Here is a 17,509-nt window from a genome sequence, read left to right on the forward strand (position 1 = left end):
CTAGCAGTCCTAAACAAATATCAACTGCCACAAAAAAAGGCCAACATGTTTCAGCCACTAGGAAAGAGGTTCCGCAGGCTTTCTTCAGGGCCTCTGTTCTCAAATATTTGCTACCGCTAATGTGAAACTGCATACAATGAAAAAAGTGAAAACAGTAAAAGGATATAAGGGGACATATTAGTCCATCAGCATGATCCAGGTCAATTACTGGAGTGGTCTCACATCTAAAATAAAGAAAAGAACAAACACAAGACTATCAGTCAAGAAAACACCGTATTAGTACCCTGCCTTGTATGCAAACATTTCGGAAGTTCATCACTCACCCAGAATGCCCGGGGACTGCGCCTCACCTCTCCTGGACCCTGCTCAGGAAGATGGAGGCCCCGCTCTGTGGGAGAGAAGTGTAAGGTGTCTTGGGTCAGACCATTTGCTCGTAAAGCATTTCGTGTTTCTACGTAGTCCACACTTAATCTTGTCTCCTCTCTCATTGTCGCTCAATTATAAAAGGGACCTGGCTCACTCACAGTAGGCCTCGGCCAATCAAAGTTATAAACACTAACAGTGTGGTTACTCACAAAGCTCTTAAAAGTTATGTTTAGAGATTTAAGGTAACTCTTGAAAAGGACTTAGCACTTATTCTGTATATATATGGAAGCACAGTTTTTAGACACCCACTTAGCTTAAAGCAGTACACTTGCCTCACTTGCTATTATGTCGGGCAAAGACTGCAGCCTGGGAGCGGTCTAAAACCATGTCTCTCATAGTTTCAGCGTGACAATGGGGTTGAATCAAAAAACTGAGTTAGCGGCAAACTCCCACCCTTTCATTCCTCACCCATGCATTCAATGCGCAGCCATGTAGATAGAAAAGTTTCAGGCACTCAGGCTATGCGCGCCAGACTGACCTGTCCATCGTTGCCCTGTTCTAGGCACTGAATCAGGTGGAAGTGTTTATTGCGCAAACTAGGGGACGGAGTCCAGTAACACTTGGCGCGCCCATTTCCGGGTCCCGTTGTATTCGAGACTCTCACTGGCGCTTGTATGTCAATCTTAGTAATATTAATATCAGCATGGGCCCATCCGCAACCAAAGCTGATACAGTAGTAAGTTGCAGCTTGTGGTTTAGCCCGGGAAGCGTGCCTGATACCTCGCGGGTGCGATCCCGCAACTAGACTACAAAATGACGTCAGAGTGTGTCGAAATGTAGTCCAATAAGCCCTCCATGTTTACCAAGGGTGTACACTTGTAACAGAAGATCGTCGTTCGATCATACAATTCTACTCACTCTATTAACTCACTCTATTAACCAAACTTGAGCACACACACACAGCCCTAGCAGGACGGGAGCCTAAGACATCATTTGCAGGCTAACCCAGAGTATACCTGACTCGCGTGTCGGTTACTAAATCTAAGAGTGTTCCTGCCCACCCGTTCAGAGGCGTTCTATCTACAGAAGTCTATCTGGCTCTCGTTTCGATCAGAGATTCGAAGAATGGATGAGCCCCCCCATTCAAGGACAGTATATCTACGGGAAAGGGTGATTAGAGATTCATCAATTGAGGGTTAAGAAACTACAAAGCACCGTCATCAAATCACGAGTTGTAGTCCCTCCTCGGTCTGTTGATACATAAAGGATTGTTCTACAATCCCACACAATCAATTAACTGACATATCACAGACAAATCTCCCTTTCAAAGACTCGACCACGGAATCTCATCATTTAGCCCCAATGCGTCTGTGGAAAGTTTATATATCCAACGTTGCTCTTTGGAAAATAAAAAAATTGAGACATCTCCAGTATGTGATGGTATGAAGGGCTTTTCTAGGACTGTCCAGGAGAATTCCTCTTCTGTGTGTCTGAGCTCAACAAAGTGTCTTGTGAGTTCAGTAATAGTCTTTCTACATCTGAACGCACTCTTGTGCTCGAGCATCCTCAGACGGACCTTTTGCGTCGTCATGCCGACATACTTTTTGGCACATGGACATGTCAGCAGATAGATCAAGTGTGAATTATTACAGTTCGTAAAGTGTCTCTTAAAAACACCAAGAACGCCCTCCTCAAAGTTGACAAAAGAATGGAGAGGAGCATTAAAAACACGTGATGGGAATCCATATGGTTCAACACTAAAATAAAGTACAAAGACAAGATACTTAACATTAGCTCCTGGTCGAGAGGAGCATCTCCACTTCCAACCAGATAGAAAAGCTCAGCAACCCACTCACATTTGACACCCTAAAACAGCTGCACAACCTACCAGACATTGAATTCTACAACTTTCTAAAAATAATAGCGGCACTTACTAGAGCAAATCTTAATAATGAGGGGTCCCATCTATTTTGCATTACTTGGCGAACCTAAACAAAATTAGCCACCAAAGATCACACCTATACAAACTCCTAAGCCCAATATCGACAAGATTACACATCAAGACACTAGAATACTGGGAAGCCCAATACACTAGGTGCTTCAGTGAGCAAGAAATAATTCGCCTCTGGACATCACCAGCCACAAATAAAGTCACCCCTACCCTAGCGCAAACAAAATACTGGCTCCTCGTTTTTCTGGCATGAGACGACCGTCGTTCGTGGGAAAGCTGAGGATTACGTGGGATGCTGGATATCTTTGCCTGTCCATTTAACGGAACAAGTAAAAAGGCTAAAAGACCCGCCCCCTTGAAATTAAAATCCACAGAACTACAGCCTAAGGGATATCTATACACAAGATACCAGCAAATATAGAATACTGATGCAACATTTGAACCGAAGAAAGAAGAAAGAATAGTGAACATTCTTTCGCTCGAAAATTAAAAGAGAGCAAGGAAAACATAAGCAAGGCAACAGAGGAACGACCTCCCATCACCAGTATAAGAAGAAACAAAAATGAAGATAGTATGTGCAAACAGTCCATGATGGATATGTGATGGAGCCCGTGAGACTAACTGTGAAACTGTGTAGTATGTGAACAGGAGGTTTATACTGACGGCAACCAACCAGTGCCATAAGTAGGAGAAATTCATTAACATAGTCTTGAGAAAGATGGTAATGCATCGATAAAAACCATCGAAACGCGTCGACGCACCCGTGCACGATCAAGAGATCAAAAAACCTAGCCTGTAGACAAAGTATTATATATGTCCAGGATTGTGTTTATGCCAAAATCTCAAACAATGTGCAAAAGTTATTGACACTTTCATGTCTCTGTATGTCTCTCCTTTTCTGTATCCCCTAGTTTGACATAATGTGAATTAATTATTGTGTTTTTTTATATAATGTTTTTAATTTTTCTGTGTAGCAAATATTGAATTCCATGAATGTGTTCATGAGATTTTAACATAGGCATGTAATGACTTGTTTTTAACACTAGATTGTATTTGTATGACATTTTTATAATAAAATAATGAACTACACTCTTGTTGTATAGGTATATAAGATAGTAAGGGTCGCTGTAAGGGATTTACAGCCTGATTCATGAAGTAAAATTGCGCCCGCAATCGCTGCCAAAATGCAATTGCGGGCGCAATTTCCGTAATCGGCATTCAACATCAAAAAAGCGAATTCGCAAACACGGAGGAGACGCAGGATCCAGGACAAGATATTCTGCCAGCGGGTCACCTTACTGGGCCAAACCAGAGAGCAGATATATGCTAAATACAGGCTGAATGGGGAAATGATAATGCAGCTAATACAGGACCTTGACCCCCTGATGCAGCACCCAACAAGCCGTACCAATGCGGTGCCTACACATGTGCAGGTATTGTGTAGCCTGCCCCTCCTGGCCTCCGGGAGTTTCCAGGGGATAGTAGCCTCTGCTGGGGGGATATCCCAGCCAACCATGTCACGCTGCCTCCACACTTTTGTTGACGCCATGCTCACCCAGCTACACCGTCACATCAAATTCCCCGCCAGCCAACAGGAATTGGACATGACCAAGCTACAATTCTACAATGTAGCCCATTTTCCACATGTGCTCGGATGCATAGACTGTACCCACGTCACCATCTACCCACCAGCTGCCAAGGAGTATATGTTCCGCAATAGAAAGTCCTACCACTCCCTCAACATCCAGATGGTCTGCAATGCTAAGACATACATCACTGACATTGTCGCACAGTACCCAGGGAGTACCTATGACTCCTTCATATTCCGGCACAGCGGCCTCCACACACGACTGGTCAGGGGAGAGTTTGGGGAAGGACACCTACTTGGTAAGTACACTTTGTCGAAAATGTCACATTGCTAAGATGTAACAGCGCAGCACAGGCAATCACCATCTGCTCCTCTCATTCAGGTGACAGTGGCTACGCCCTCCGTGAATACCTCCTGACCCCATACCTCAACCCTGCTACACCCCAGTAACGGCGCTACAATATTGCACATATACGGACAAGGAATTGCATAGAAAGGACATTTGGCCTGCTCAAGAGCAGGTTCCGCATACTGCACAAGACAGGTGGGGCCATGTATTACAGTCCTGCAGTGTGCTGCCGCATTGTGGCTGTCTGCGCAATACTACATAACATTGCAACCAAGCGCCGGATACCTGTCGACATCTCTGGCAGTGAATCTGAAGGGGACAACTGGCCACCTGCACATGCGCGCCATGCACGTGGGGAGAACCCAGCTGAAGGCCACAGACGTCGCAACCACATTACAGTGAACAGTTTCTAGTACACCCTCTTCCATCACCCCACAAATCAACAATGCATGCAAAATGTAATGATGACACAACGCTAATGTGTGTAGCAAAATAAATGTATTTGTTCAATTCACAAAAAAAAAGGTTTCAGTACAACAACTCCCACTAACAGTATTACAGCATACTGCTGTGTCATAGGACATGGCAGGCTTAAAGTCAGCCTGTGCCAATGAAAGTCAAATGTTCTCAAGTGCGCCTACTGCGCGTTGCGCCCAAGCGCCTCTGAGGGGCATCCTCCTCCGGGGCTTCTGGACCTGGCGTGGACCTGATGCTGCGGCTGTGTGGTGGGATTTGTGAGGCTGAGTGGCTGCTGACGCTGGATGCCCCCTCACTAGCATCATCACCCCCCACAGTGGATGGTATTGCTGGAGGGTGTAGTGCCGTAACAGCCGTGGTGAGATGCTCCAGGACCCTGGTCATGTCCTCACTGCACTGCACAGGTTGGTGCTGCTGTGTTAGGGACCGCTGCGCCAACAGAGAAGTTGCATTGGCAGCAACATAATTCGACCTGCTGTAGGAGTCCAGCCGGCTCATGAGTTGACGGTGGCGGCGGCGTGCTGCACTGCGCTGTGTGGACATCGCAGCGGTGTTGGCCTCCATGGCTGCAGTCATGCTGGCCATTCCCTCACCCACACCTGCCATGGCTGCAGTCATGTTGTCTATGCGCTCCCCCACACCTGCCATGGCCGCCGTATGCGGTCCATGCAGTCAGCGACTCCGGCCACATTGCGCCCTATCTTATGGAGCTGCAGCTGAATGGCACCTTGCTGTCGTGCCTGGCGCTGGTGTATCCTCAACATGCGTCTTTCAACGCTGAAACGCGCCAGTCCCTGTCCATTGGCCCTCCTGCTTGCTGGAGTGGTGTGCTGGTGAGACCTGCCACGCCTGCCCTGCTGGCCTGAGTCTGTGGCTGGCCGCTGTGTCGCAACTGGCGCGGGCCCAGATGTTGTAGCGACAGCTGCTGGGGGTGTGACAGCTGGGGTTGCTGGTATGCCAGATGCAGGGGGCACAATAGTAGCTGGCTTGGCTGCGGCTCTAGGTGGTGCGGCAGTTGCAGGGGGCACAATAGTAGCTGGCCTGGCAGCGGCTGTAGGTGCTGCACCAGTCGCAGGGGGAACACTGCAGGTGGATCTGGCTGCTGGTGTTGTAACAGCGACAGGGGCTGGTGCCTGGGTTGGTGGTGGCGCCTCCTCCTCCTGGACCTCCTCATCAATTTGCAGCCTTTCACTATCGCTGCTTTCGCTGCCACCTGTGAGGGTAAGTGGAGGATCATTAGTTGCATGTTTCTGGCAGACGTGCAGTTGCTACATGCATGCTAGGTGACAATCCCTGAATGGTTGTGGCTTTGTGTGCTTTGGGACCTGTCTGGCTGCATTGTGGTACTACTACATTGTGGCCACACTACATCTCCCACAATGCATCAGGACTTTCCTTGATGTGCAACTATGGCATGCCTATGGGACATTAGGGGAGCCTCATTCATAGGGGGCAGGGTCGCAGTCGCATGCCACTTACCTTGGGTGTCTTGGGTGGTGCGGGATGAGTCGAGACGTGTGAAGCCTATACAGGCCTCCCTCTCTAGGTTGTCCTCCACCTGGTCCTCCATGGCTGTGTTGGGAGGGACTGTAGGTCCGCCACCTCCAGTGCCCGACGACTCTCCAAGGCGCTCCGCCACCTTCTCCTTGGCACGGCCTCGGAGGTCGTACCACCGTTTCTTCAGCTCCTCTAGGGACCTGTCGGCCACTCCCACGGAGTTGACAGTGGAGGCAATCCCCTGCCATATCCTCCGTTTCTCTTGCTCAGGGACCCTCCTGGAGTATTTTCCGAAGAGTTTATCGTGGTTGGCCACCACCCCCTCAATCAAGTGTTCGAGCTCCTGCTCGGAAAATTTGAGCTTCCTTTTGCGCCCAGAGGAGTTGCTGGGGCCAGGAACAGGTTCCTCTGACATTGTAGCAAAGTAGTAGATGTGTAGTAATCTCCTGTATTGCAGCAGCTCTCCCACTTGCTCCCTCGAGGTCTGCCTCACTGTGGTGAATGGGGGTGGGAACTGGCTGCTTCCTGGTTGTGATGTCATCACTGGGCTCGAAATGCGACTTCCCGCTTTCCCGATCTCGCGAGTTTGCGATCTCGCAAATAGCGATATCGCTATTTGCGAGTTCGCAATCCCGGCGCGGGTAGCCGAAAATAGCGATTTTTCTGCGATTATCGGTAATCGCTAACGGAATTTGCGATCGCGTGAGAATCGCTTTTTTTAATCGCTAATCTTCATGAATTCGGATTTGCGATTTCTGAATAGCGAATCGCATTTTTTCGCTATTACAGATTCGCAAATGCCGTTTTTCATGAATATGGCGGTTAGTGGGCCTATTGAGAAGTCTGAGACAACCACTTAGGGTTGTCCCATGTAAGAACGGCTTGCCAAGGGAAATAACTCTTTTCACTCCTCCATAAAACATACTGGACCCCAGCTCGCCTAGCAGCCTTAGTGCTCCGAGACAATGACCTATGCTGGAATTGCCACAAACAACAAGCATTTGCAATGTAATAGGTCTCGCATTAGGAAATTTTGAGCTATTGGTATTGTAAAGGACAATTTTTTTATTTCTGTGTTGGTTTTGAAAATAGCTAAATTAATAACTTTGTCATTTACAATGCCAATAGTTATAACTTTCGCAAATGTGACACCTATAGCATTTGTAATGCAATATGTGTTGTATTTACGTGACTTAGATGCATTGCTATTACAAATAACAATGGCTGTTAATTATTTTATTAATTAATACTTAAATAAAAGCTATTTTAATTTATAGCGTAAATTTTTGTGAAAAACTTTTGTGAAGATTGTGTTAAGTGTATTTTATTGTGACGAAAATCCAAGAACAGAAGTTAAATATTAACATCTTTTTGTGACAATAAAGTTTGAGACATTGAGAGAACATAATTGAACCAGTTGTTGTTGAATGGTTGCACAGATTGATGCTGTGGTGCCCCTGAGTGGTGGTGCTGAATGAGTGCGATAGATAGATAGAGTGAGGGCGATAGATCGAGTGAGTGCGATAGATAGATAGAGTGAGTGCGATAGATAAATAGAGTGAGGGCAATAGATAGAGGGCGATAGATAGATAGAGTGAGGGTGCTAGATAGATAGAAAGTGCCTATAAGTAAACCAATCAAAAACATAAACACCTAATAAACAAAAATGCCTGATTATTGAAAAGGAATAGACCAAGCTATTAGGTTTGTGCAAATACAATAAACAGAAGCAAGACAGTGAAGGGGCGGGAGAGAGTGAGACAGAAATAGAGTAAGAGTGGAGAGGCCAAGACAGTGAAGGGCAGGAGAGAGTGAAACGGAAACTGAGGAAGAGTGGAGAGGCCAAGACACTGAAGGGGCAGGAGAGAGTGAGACAGAAATAGAGGAAGAGTGGAGAGGCCAAGACAGTGAAGGGGCAGGAGAGAGTAAAACGGAAACTGAGGAAGAATGGAGAGGCCAAGACAGTGAAGGGGCAGGAGAGAGTGAGACAGAAATAGAGGAAGAGTGGAGAGGCCAAGACAGTGAAGGGGCAGGAGAGAGTGAGAGAGAAATAGAGGAAGTGTGGAGAGGTCAAGACAGTGAAAGGGCAGGAGTGAGTGAGACAGAAGTAGAGGAAGAGTGGAGAGGCCAGGACAGTGAAGGGGCAGTAGAGAGTGAAACAGAAACTGAGGAATAGTGGAAAGGCCAAAACAGTGAAGGGGCAGGAGAGAGTGAGACAGAAACAGAGGAAGAGTGGAGAGGCCAAGACAGTGAAGGGGCAGGAGAGAGTGAGACAGAAATAGAGGAAGAGTGAAGAGTCCAAGACAGTGAAAGGGCAGGAGAGAGTGAGACGGAAACTGAGGAAGAGTGGAGAGGCCAAGACAGTGAAGGGGCAGGAGAGAGTGAGACGGAAACTGAGGAAGAGTGGGGAGGCCAAGACAGTAAAGGGGCAGGAGAGAGTGAGAGATATAGAGGAAGAGTGGAGAGGCCAAGACAGTGAATGGGCAGGAGAGAGTGAGACAGAAATAGAGGAAGATTGTAAAGGCCAAGACAGTGAAGGGGCAGGAGAGAGTGAGACAGAAATAGAGGAAGAGTGGAGAGGCCAAGACAGTGAAGGGGCAGGAGAGAGTAATACAGAAATAGAGGAAGAGTGGAGAGGCCAAGACAGTGAAGGGGCAGGAGAGAGTGAGACAGAAATAGAGGAAGAGGGAAGAGTCCAAGACAGTGAAAGGGCAGGAGAGAGTGAGACGGAAACTGAGGAAGAGTGGAGAGGCCAAGACAGTGAAGGGGCAGGAGAGAGTGAGACGGAAACTGAGGAAGAGTGGGGAGGCCAAGACAGTGAAGGGGCAGGAGAGAGTGAGAGAAATAGAGGAAGAGTGGAGAGGCCAAGACAGTGAATGGGCAGGAGAGAGTGAGACAGAAATAGAGGGAGAGTGGAGAGGCCAAGACAGTAAAGGGGCAGGAGAGAGTGAAACGGAAACTGAGGAAGAGTGGAGAGGCCAAGACAGTGAAGGGGCGGGAGAGAGTGAAACGGAAACAGAGGAAGAGTGGAGAGGCCAAGACAGTGAAGGGGCAAGAGAGAGTGAGACATAAATAGAGGAAGAGTAGAGATTCCAGGACAGTGAAGGGGCAGGAGAGAGTGAAACGGAAACTGAGGAAGAGTGAAGAGGCCAAGACAGTGAAGGGGCAGGAGAGAGTGAGACAGAAATAGAGGAAGTGTGGAGAGGTCAAGACAGTGAAAGGGCAGGAGTGGTGAGACAGAAGTAGAGGAAGAGTGGAGAGGCCAGGACAGTGAAGGGGCAGTAGAGAGTGAAACAGAAACTGAGGAATAGTGGAAAGGCCAAAACAGTGAAGGGGCAGGAGAGAGTGAGACAGAAACAGAGGAAGAGTGGAGAGGCCAAGACAGTGAAGGGGCAGGAGAGAGTGAGACAGAAATAGAGGAAGAGTGAAGAGTCCAAGACAGTGAAAGGGCAGGAGAGAGTGAGACGGAAACTGAGGAAGAGTGGAGAGGCCAAGACAGTGAAGGGGCAGGAGAGAGTGAGACGGAAACTGAGGAAGAGTGGGGAGGCCAAGACAGTAAAGGGGCAGGAGAGAGTGAGAGATATAGAGGAAGAGTGGAGAGGCCAAGACAGTGAATGGGCAGGAGAGAGTGAGACAGAAATAGAGGAAGAGTGGAGAGGCCAAGACAGTGAAGGGGCAGGAGAGAGTGAGACAGAAATAGAGGAAGAGTGGAGAGGCCAAGACAGTGAAGGGGCAGGAGAGAGTAATACAGAAATAGAGGAAGAGTGGAGAGGCCAAGACAGTGAAGGGGCAGGAGAGAGTGAGACAGAAATAGAGGAAGAGGGAAGAGTCCAAGACAGTGAAAGGGCAGGAGAGAGTGAGACGGAAACTGAGGAAGAGTGGAGAGGCCAAGACAGTGAAGGGGCAGGAGAGAGTGAGACGGAAACTGAGGAAGAGTGGGGAGGCCAAGACAGTGAAGGGGCAGGAGAGAGTGAGAGAAATAGAGGAAGAGTGGAGAGGCAAAGACAGTGAATGGGCAGGAGAGAGTGAGACAGAAATAGAGGGAGAGTGGAGAGGCCAAGACAGTAAAGGGGCAGGAGAGAGTGAAACGGAAACTGAGGAAGAGTGGAGAGGCCAAGACAGTGAAGGGGCGGGAGAGAGTGAAACGGAAACAGAGGAAGAGTGGAGAGGCCAAGACAGTGAAGGGGCAAGAGAGAGTGAGACATAAATAGAGGAAGAGTAGAGATTCCAGGACAGTGAAGGGGCAGGAGAGAGTGAAACGGAAACTGAGGAAGAGTGAAGAGGCCAAGACAGTGAAGGGGCAGGAGAGAGTGAAACGGAAACAGAGGAAGAGTGGAGAGGCCAAGAGAGTGAAGGGGCAGGAGAGAGTGATACAGAAATAGAGGAAGAGTGGAGAGGCCAGGACAGTGAAGGGGCAGGAGAGAGTGAGAGAAATAGAGGAAGAGTGGAGAGGCCAAGACAGTGAATGGGCAGGAGAGAGTGAGACAGAAATAGAGAAAGAGTGGAGAGGCCAAGACAGTGAAGGGGCAGGAGAGAGTAAGAGAAAAAGAGGAAGAGTGGAGAGGCCATGACAGTGAAGGGGCAGGAGAGAGTGAGAAAGAAATAGAGGAAGAGTGGAGAGAGAGGAGAGAATGGTGTGAGAGGAGAGTGTGGAGAGTGAGGAGAGGGTAGAGTGAAGTGAGAGGGAGGTGAGAGAGGGAGGGGAGAGTGGTGAGAGGGGAGAGTGGGGAGAGTGAGGAGAGGGAAGAGGGGAGAAAGTAGAGAGGAGGAGAGAGGAGAGAGGAGGGGAGAGGGGAGAGAGGAGAGTGGAGAGACTGAGGGGAAGGGAGAGTCAGGAGAAGGAGGAGAGGAGATTTTATAGTATTGTTAGAAAGAAAGTGAAGCTAAGTAAGGGGGGATGCAAGAGGAGAATGATATGGGAGTGACCAAGAGCGTGAGAGAGAGAGAAATATATTCTAGGATAGCTGAGTGGACTAAAGCGATTGCCCGAGACATTTGCCTGGGACTTGTAGACTAAAACTAGCGTCACATCTTTCTGACGTCAAAGAATCGAGAACCATTGAGTCGGGTAACACAGACACCTGTTTGGCACGCCTGGAGATGAGTGGGAGTCTGCAATGCGCCATATCAAAGGTCGCTATCAGCTGTCCAAGAGTCAGAGACTTTAAAAAAAAAAATTGTGTGCGTGTCTAGATCCCATGAAGGGATTGTAGGTCTGAAAGCAGATGCACTGGAAGTAGGGGAGAAGAAGGTGCTGCAGCCCCCACCCCTATACATCCTTGATGGCGTTTAGATGTAAAATTAATAATGAAAACACCTTAATTATTTTGTCCTGAAGCAATTACAAAATGTTTCACAGCAGCCAACTTCGTTTGATAAAGTGCTGCTAAATATTTTAAAATGTTTAGCTGTGCCTGCAATTCCTTTCTCTTACAACACTCTGAAGTTAATTTTTTTAATATTAACTTACGAAACTCTTGGTCGGGTGCAGATTGAAGAAGTCCCTGGTATTCAAGAGGTTTTCTTACATATAGAAAGACACGTGCTTACTTCACAAAGTACAAACAAATCAATATAAACATCCGCAGCATGGGAAGTGCAGTCTAGGGGGCGCTTAACTTAAGTTTGGAGAAGTCAGTGCAAGGCACCCTCCTCCAACAAGCCAGGGTGAAAACCTTCCTGTAGAGCTGTGAGGAGGAGGGAGGGGGCAGAAAGTGCGCTGCGCATACAAATGGCGAGGGAGGGCAGGTGAGAGGGTGAGAGAAGAGGCATGGGGGCGGGGAGAGCATTCCTTTGAAGTGAGAAGCTCTCAGCATTGCTGTGGCGGGTCTGATTCGAATACAGATCGTTATGTGGTGGTCTGCTTTTACCATAATGTAATGCCTACTTTTGTAAGGAGTTAGTTCAACTACAATTGAGATCGGATTTGCCAAATGATTTCTTGTGTCTTCTGTTTTAAACTATGTGGGACCCGAGTTGATGTGATGTCTTGAATCCTCCAGATTTATATTGAAGTCAGACTGGTGCCTCTGAAGACATGCGACCATCTGAACCCTTAAGAGGCACTACCGCTCGCAGATTTACACCAACAGGCGAATCCACAGGCCATGAAAATGAGCAACTTTCACGCAGGATTAAATGGTCCATTAACCTAGATCCAAAATTGGCCGATTGGGTAACGAAAAACGCCCAATTAAAAAGCGTTATCGGCCCAGTAGCCATTTTGCATCATTGGCCCAATCTTTTGAGCGACTTGCATCAGGCTCTGGGGGGCTCATCCGCCGTTCTAAAAAAACAGAATGCAACGACTCTTAATCAACCCTCTTATGAGGACATGCTTGAAAATAAACGAAAGAGGGAAAACGGCCCAAATTGCAGGAAAAAAGCAGATAGAGCTGCCCAGCTATCCACGAAAGGGCCATACAGGGCAGCTCGCAAGAAACGCGAATGGGCCCAACGGAACAAACGCATAGAGGAAGCCTGGTTAAAAATGTTCTTCCTCTTAAAGGATAGAAATCCAGCCAATTTTTGGAGGTATATCAATTAGCTTAGCAACAATGGCCACACCAGAGAAAACGGAGTCCCTGAAAACGTATGGGTGGAGCACATTAATCAACTTTATAATGGCGGGGCACGGGTGCGCTTAACCACCCCTACGCCCCCAGCCCCACTCAACGGAAATACCTCCGGCCTGGTCGTACCTGAGAACGCAGTAAGTAAGATCATTAGTCGCATGAAGAACGACGGAGCACCAGGCCCAAACGGAATTCCTGCAGCAGTCTTTAAAAAATTCTGGCTGTTTTGGGCAGAACCTCTCTCACCCCTTTTCGCACACGCTTTTCTCACAGCTAAAATTCCACCTTCTTGGCAGGGCTCAATTATACATCCAATTCACAAAAAGGGCAACTTCTCAAATCCGGCCAACTATAGACTGATAGCCTTGCTAGACATCGAAGCCAAAGCATACGCCCGGGTCTTACTGGTGGAATTAGAAAACTGGGCCAGCGAAAATAACATCCTTCCTCACTCCCAGTCAGGCTTTAGAGCAGGTTGCTCCACGACGGACAGCATATTGGCACTGTCCTATTTGTCACGGAAAGCTACCCTGGCTCGCCAACTACCTCTATTCTGCTGCTTCGTGGACTACAGCGCAGCCTTCGATGGGGTCAACCGAGGGACGTTGTGAAACAAACTAAACTCCTGGGGAATACCATCTCCTCTTCTCTCAGCCTTGATATCCCTGCACCATAACACCTGGGTTAGAGTTAAAACCGGCGCACAAACATTATCTAAAAAAATTGCAACTGAAAACGGCCTAAAACAAGGCTGTGTACTTGCTCCGCTACTATTCAACCTTTACACCGCGGATCTACCAAAGGAACTGGCTGACGCAGCCCTGGCTGCCCCTAAACTGGGCGGGCTGCGCCTACAGACAATGCAATACGCTGACGACATCATCATCATGGACCATACGAAAACAGGATTGCAAAGATCGCTCACCGCTCTCAATAAATATAACACAAAGAACCATCTTGTGATGAATGAATCAAACACCAAAATTTTGATCTTTGTGAGCTACTAAAAGAAAAATCTCACTTGGAGAGCAGGGGGATCACAAATAACGACTTGCACCAGCTACAACTACCTAGGAGTTAGGTTCAACTCCAGGGCAAATCAAGCAGTACACCTCGGACACTTAAGGTCCAAGGGCATGAGGATCATTCATAGCCTTAGGCGCCTGAATCGTCACCTGCACAGTCCCTCAGCCGAACCAATCCTAAGGGTGCTGCGGGCCAAACTATTACCTGCAGCGACCTATGGCCACTTGGCCTTTCCCGGGAAAATGGACGTATTTCTGGGAAACCTACAAATAAAAGCTTATAAGAAAATCTTCTCCGTCCCGCAGCACGTGAGGAGGTCGAGGATGAGACTCGAGCTGGGCCTGACAAGTGCAAACCTCCATTGCCTGGGCGACCTAATCAAATACTATATACACACCTTACGAGCACCAGGACAATCCTTGAAAGAACAACTACAAGCTGTGTTTAAAGACGAACATTCCCCTTGGCACAAACAGCTGCATCTTGCTATCTCTACACTAAAGATTGAACCAACCTCTCTCATTAACCCAACCATTCCTCTGCTAACATGGAAAAAAACAATAACAAAACAAATCATCTCAGTCTCATTTCAGACCGATGTTGCCGGGCCATCTAAAAACGTACTTTTTACTGCCTTGAACGAATCATATATCAAGGGAAAACCTCAAACATACTTCAACTACTCCCTCAACCCCCAGACTCGTAACAAAATATTACACATGAGGCTGCTAGCCCTACCGATCTTTGACTTTAACCCCCAGTGGGCCCGGTGGAATGAGCAGCCCACTTGCAGGTTTTGTAACTATAAACATGAGTCCTGGCTCCACCTGCTTTGCTGTTGCCCATTCTTTGCCCCGATCGACGTCGCCTACTGATCCCCGTCTTCCGGGAACAATCACTGAGACACTGCAGCGAAGCATCGACTTTGTGTTTTAGCAACAATTCAGCCCAGGCATTAGCAAGAGTTGGGAAGTTTGTCAATACTATTTTAACTGCACTGCATAAACACCCAGCACTAAGACCCTGTTCATGTTTTTATATATTTTAAAATTTTAATTTAACATGCATTGTTCTGTTTGTACATTACGGTTTTTATTAACTGTATAATAAAGAACACTACCGCTCGCCCTAAAGAGAAGAGACTGTTGCGTGATTGACTCCAAACAATGGAGAAAAATATAAATGACGTCAGCTTTTTAGCTTCTTCCCTGCTCCTGCATTTCGTCTGTTTGTCTATGTAGGTGGCATCGCCCGGTTGGAGACTTGATGTCTGTTCTTGTCTTGTGCATAAAGGTATATTGGTCGGTAATCTGCGCTAAGCAAGGTGTGCAGCTTTTCACACGTTTGTGAAAGACTGTCTTTTGTGCAGATGTCTGCTCCTACTTACTCCGCCTCTTTGCAGAGTTCACCTTTGGTGACTGGTTTCGACACTCAAGCTGCTCCAACCTGTTCTCATCACCATTGTAGACATGAGTCTGGAATATGCTGTTCTGACAGTTTGTGTGTGTGTTTGTATGTGGCCACGGCTCAGTACATCTGTTGTGCTGGTTGGTATCATATGCCCACTTCAACCTAAGTAGTTTCTGTGCTTCACGAGATGGACATGGGGCGTTGAAAATGAAACTGCAGGCTGACCGTGAATAAAAAACAAGCGTTGGCGCGGCACGGCAATAAAAAAAAGAAACAAGCTCTTGGCATTGCTGTGGGGTGGGGGGGGTTTAGGGGCGGTGCGGGAGCGCATTGGCGAGGGAGCAGCAGCCTGGTTGGTATCGTATGCCCACTTCAACCTAAGTAGTTTCTGTGCTTCACGAGATGGACATGAGGCATTGAAAACAAAACTGCAGGCTGACCGTGAATAAGAAACAAGCATTGGCGCCCTGCGGCAATAAAAAAAAAAAGCTCTCGGCATTGCTGTGGGGGGGAGGGGGGCGTGGTGGGAGCGCATTGGCGAGGGAGCAGCAGCCTGTTTGGTATTGTATGCCCACTTCAACCTAAGTAGTTTCTGTGCTTCACGAGATGGACATGGGGCGTTGAAAACGAAACTGCAGGCTGACCGTGAATAAAAAACAAGCGTTGGCGCCGCGCGGCAATAAAAAAAAGAAACAAGCTCTTGGCATTGCTGTGGGGGGGGGGCGGGGCGGGAGCGCATTGGCGCGGGAGCAGCAGCCTTTGATGTGCGAGCAAGTGGGAGGGAACACCATATGGGGTGTGTTTAAGAAGTGAGCTCAAGGGCGGGCTGGAGAAGCGTCGCAGCTGAGTAACTCACATGCATTGTGGCAAATCCTTGCTGGTATAGTGGGCTGTTTTGCCCACTATAATCTTGCAGAACTACGCATGCGCGTTGGTTCAGCGAGACCTAAAAAGGAGACCTGGCACACCTCATCTTTTACTGCCCCAAGGTCAAATCATTCTATTGTAAAATCAGAGAATTCATAAATAGCATAATGGGTTACTCACTGCAGCCAGACTTCCTAGAGGTAGTCGCCGCCTTCATGTCACCGGAAATTCAATCTAAGAATGATAGCGAGCTGATAGATCTCCTGCTCACAGCGGCTGTTAAAACTATCCTAAACAACTGGAAAGACACAGGGAAAGCATCCTTCAAAAGCTGGTTCAACTGGATCACCTTCCTCAGAGGGGCCCACAACATAACACCAAAACAATCACCCAACCCCACCACAAAGGGCGCGATGTGGCACTCCTTAGACAACTACCTGGGATCACACAAACCTCCATAGGCAAGCCATAGGTTTAGACTACCCAACAAACAGCCTCGCTACAGAGCAATCTCTGGAAGTAAGCAGCTAAAAACAACGCCATCCATTCTGTCCTCTTTTTCTTCTCTCTTTCCCCACTTTCTTTCTCCCCCTCGAGGGCAATATATAAGTCCACCGATGACAGAATACGCCAAGTCTCTGTATGTCCACCGTATGTTCATGTGACCAACCTTGCCAGCGAGACGCCTGCTGTAACCTCACCGGCGTACACCAACATAGTATTGCCTTCACTTTATCTGTACTGTGTCTATAAATTCTTCTAATAAAATATTTTTGAAAAAAAAAAAAGATATGTTGAATGACGAAACTGCTGATATCACAAATCTCACCACTGGAGACATCATTAGGAATATTTCTGTAGGCATTAATTTTGATTTCTCCAGTGACATGGATGATCATTTTGGTATCTACCTTGCATTTAATATGAGTAAAAGGCTAATGCTGTTGGTAGTTAAGACCTAAAAAAACAGCTAGCAAAAGCATTGAGAGAGGTACAAAGATAGAGACAAGAATTGTTTTGGGGGAACAACAGTAGCTTGCATTATATGGTTTAAATACATGTCAGACACAATTGTAATAAATGTTTTCCAAATTAACCTGGAAATATCAATTATGCTGTCTTAACCTTTCTATTTTAAAAATAGAAATATTTTTTAGACAGGTTACACCATGTACAAAGCTCAGAGACCAGAGTAAACCCTGATGTTAAGAGATGTGATTGAATATCAAAACACCCCACAAATCTTGTGTTACTGCCAGCCAAGTGAGGCAACAAATGTTAAGCTATTTACATTCTGCAAATGACCAAAGGACCAAGGGCCTAAGCTGCGCGCAGAAGCTACTCAAATAATATGTGCAGACTTGTTCAAAATGTATCCTATTGCAAACTGAAGTTCAGGCAAC

Source organism: Lissotriton vulgaris, chromosome 4_1 (genome assembly GCF_964263255.1).
Source record: "Lissotriton vulgaris chromosome 4_1, aLisVul1.2, whole genome shotgun sequence".
Classification (NCBI taxonomy): Eukaryota; Metazoa; Chordata; class Amphibia; order Caudata; family Salamandridae; genus Lissotriton; species Lissotriton vulgaris.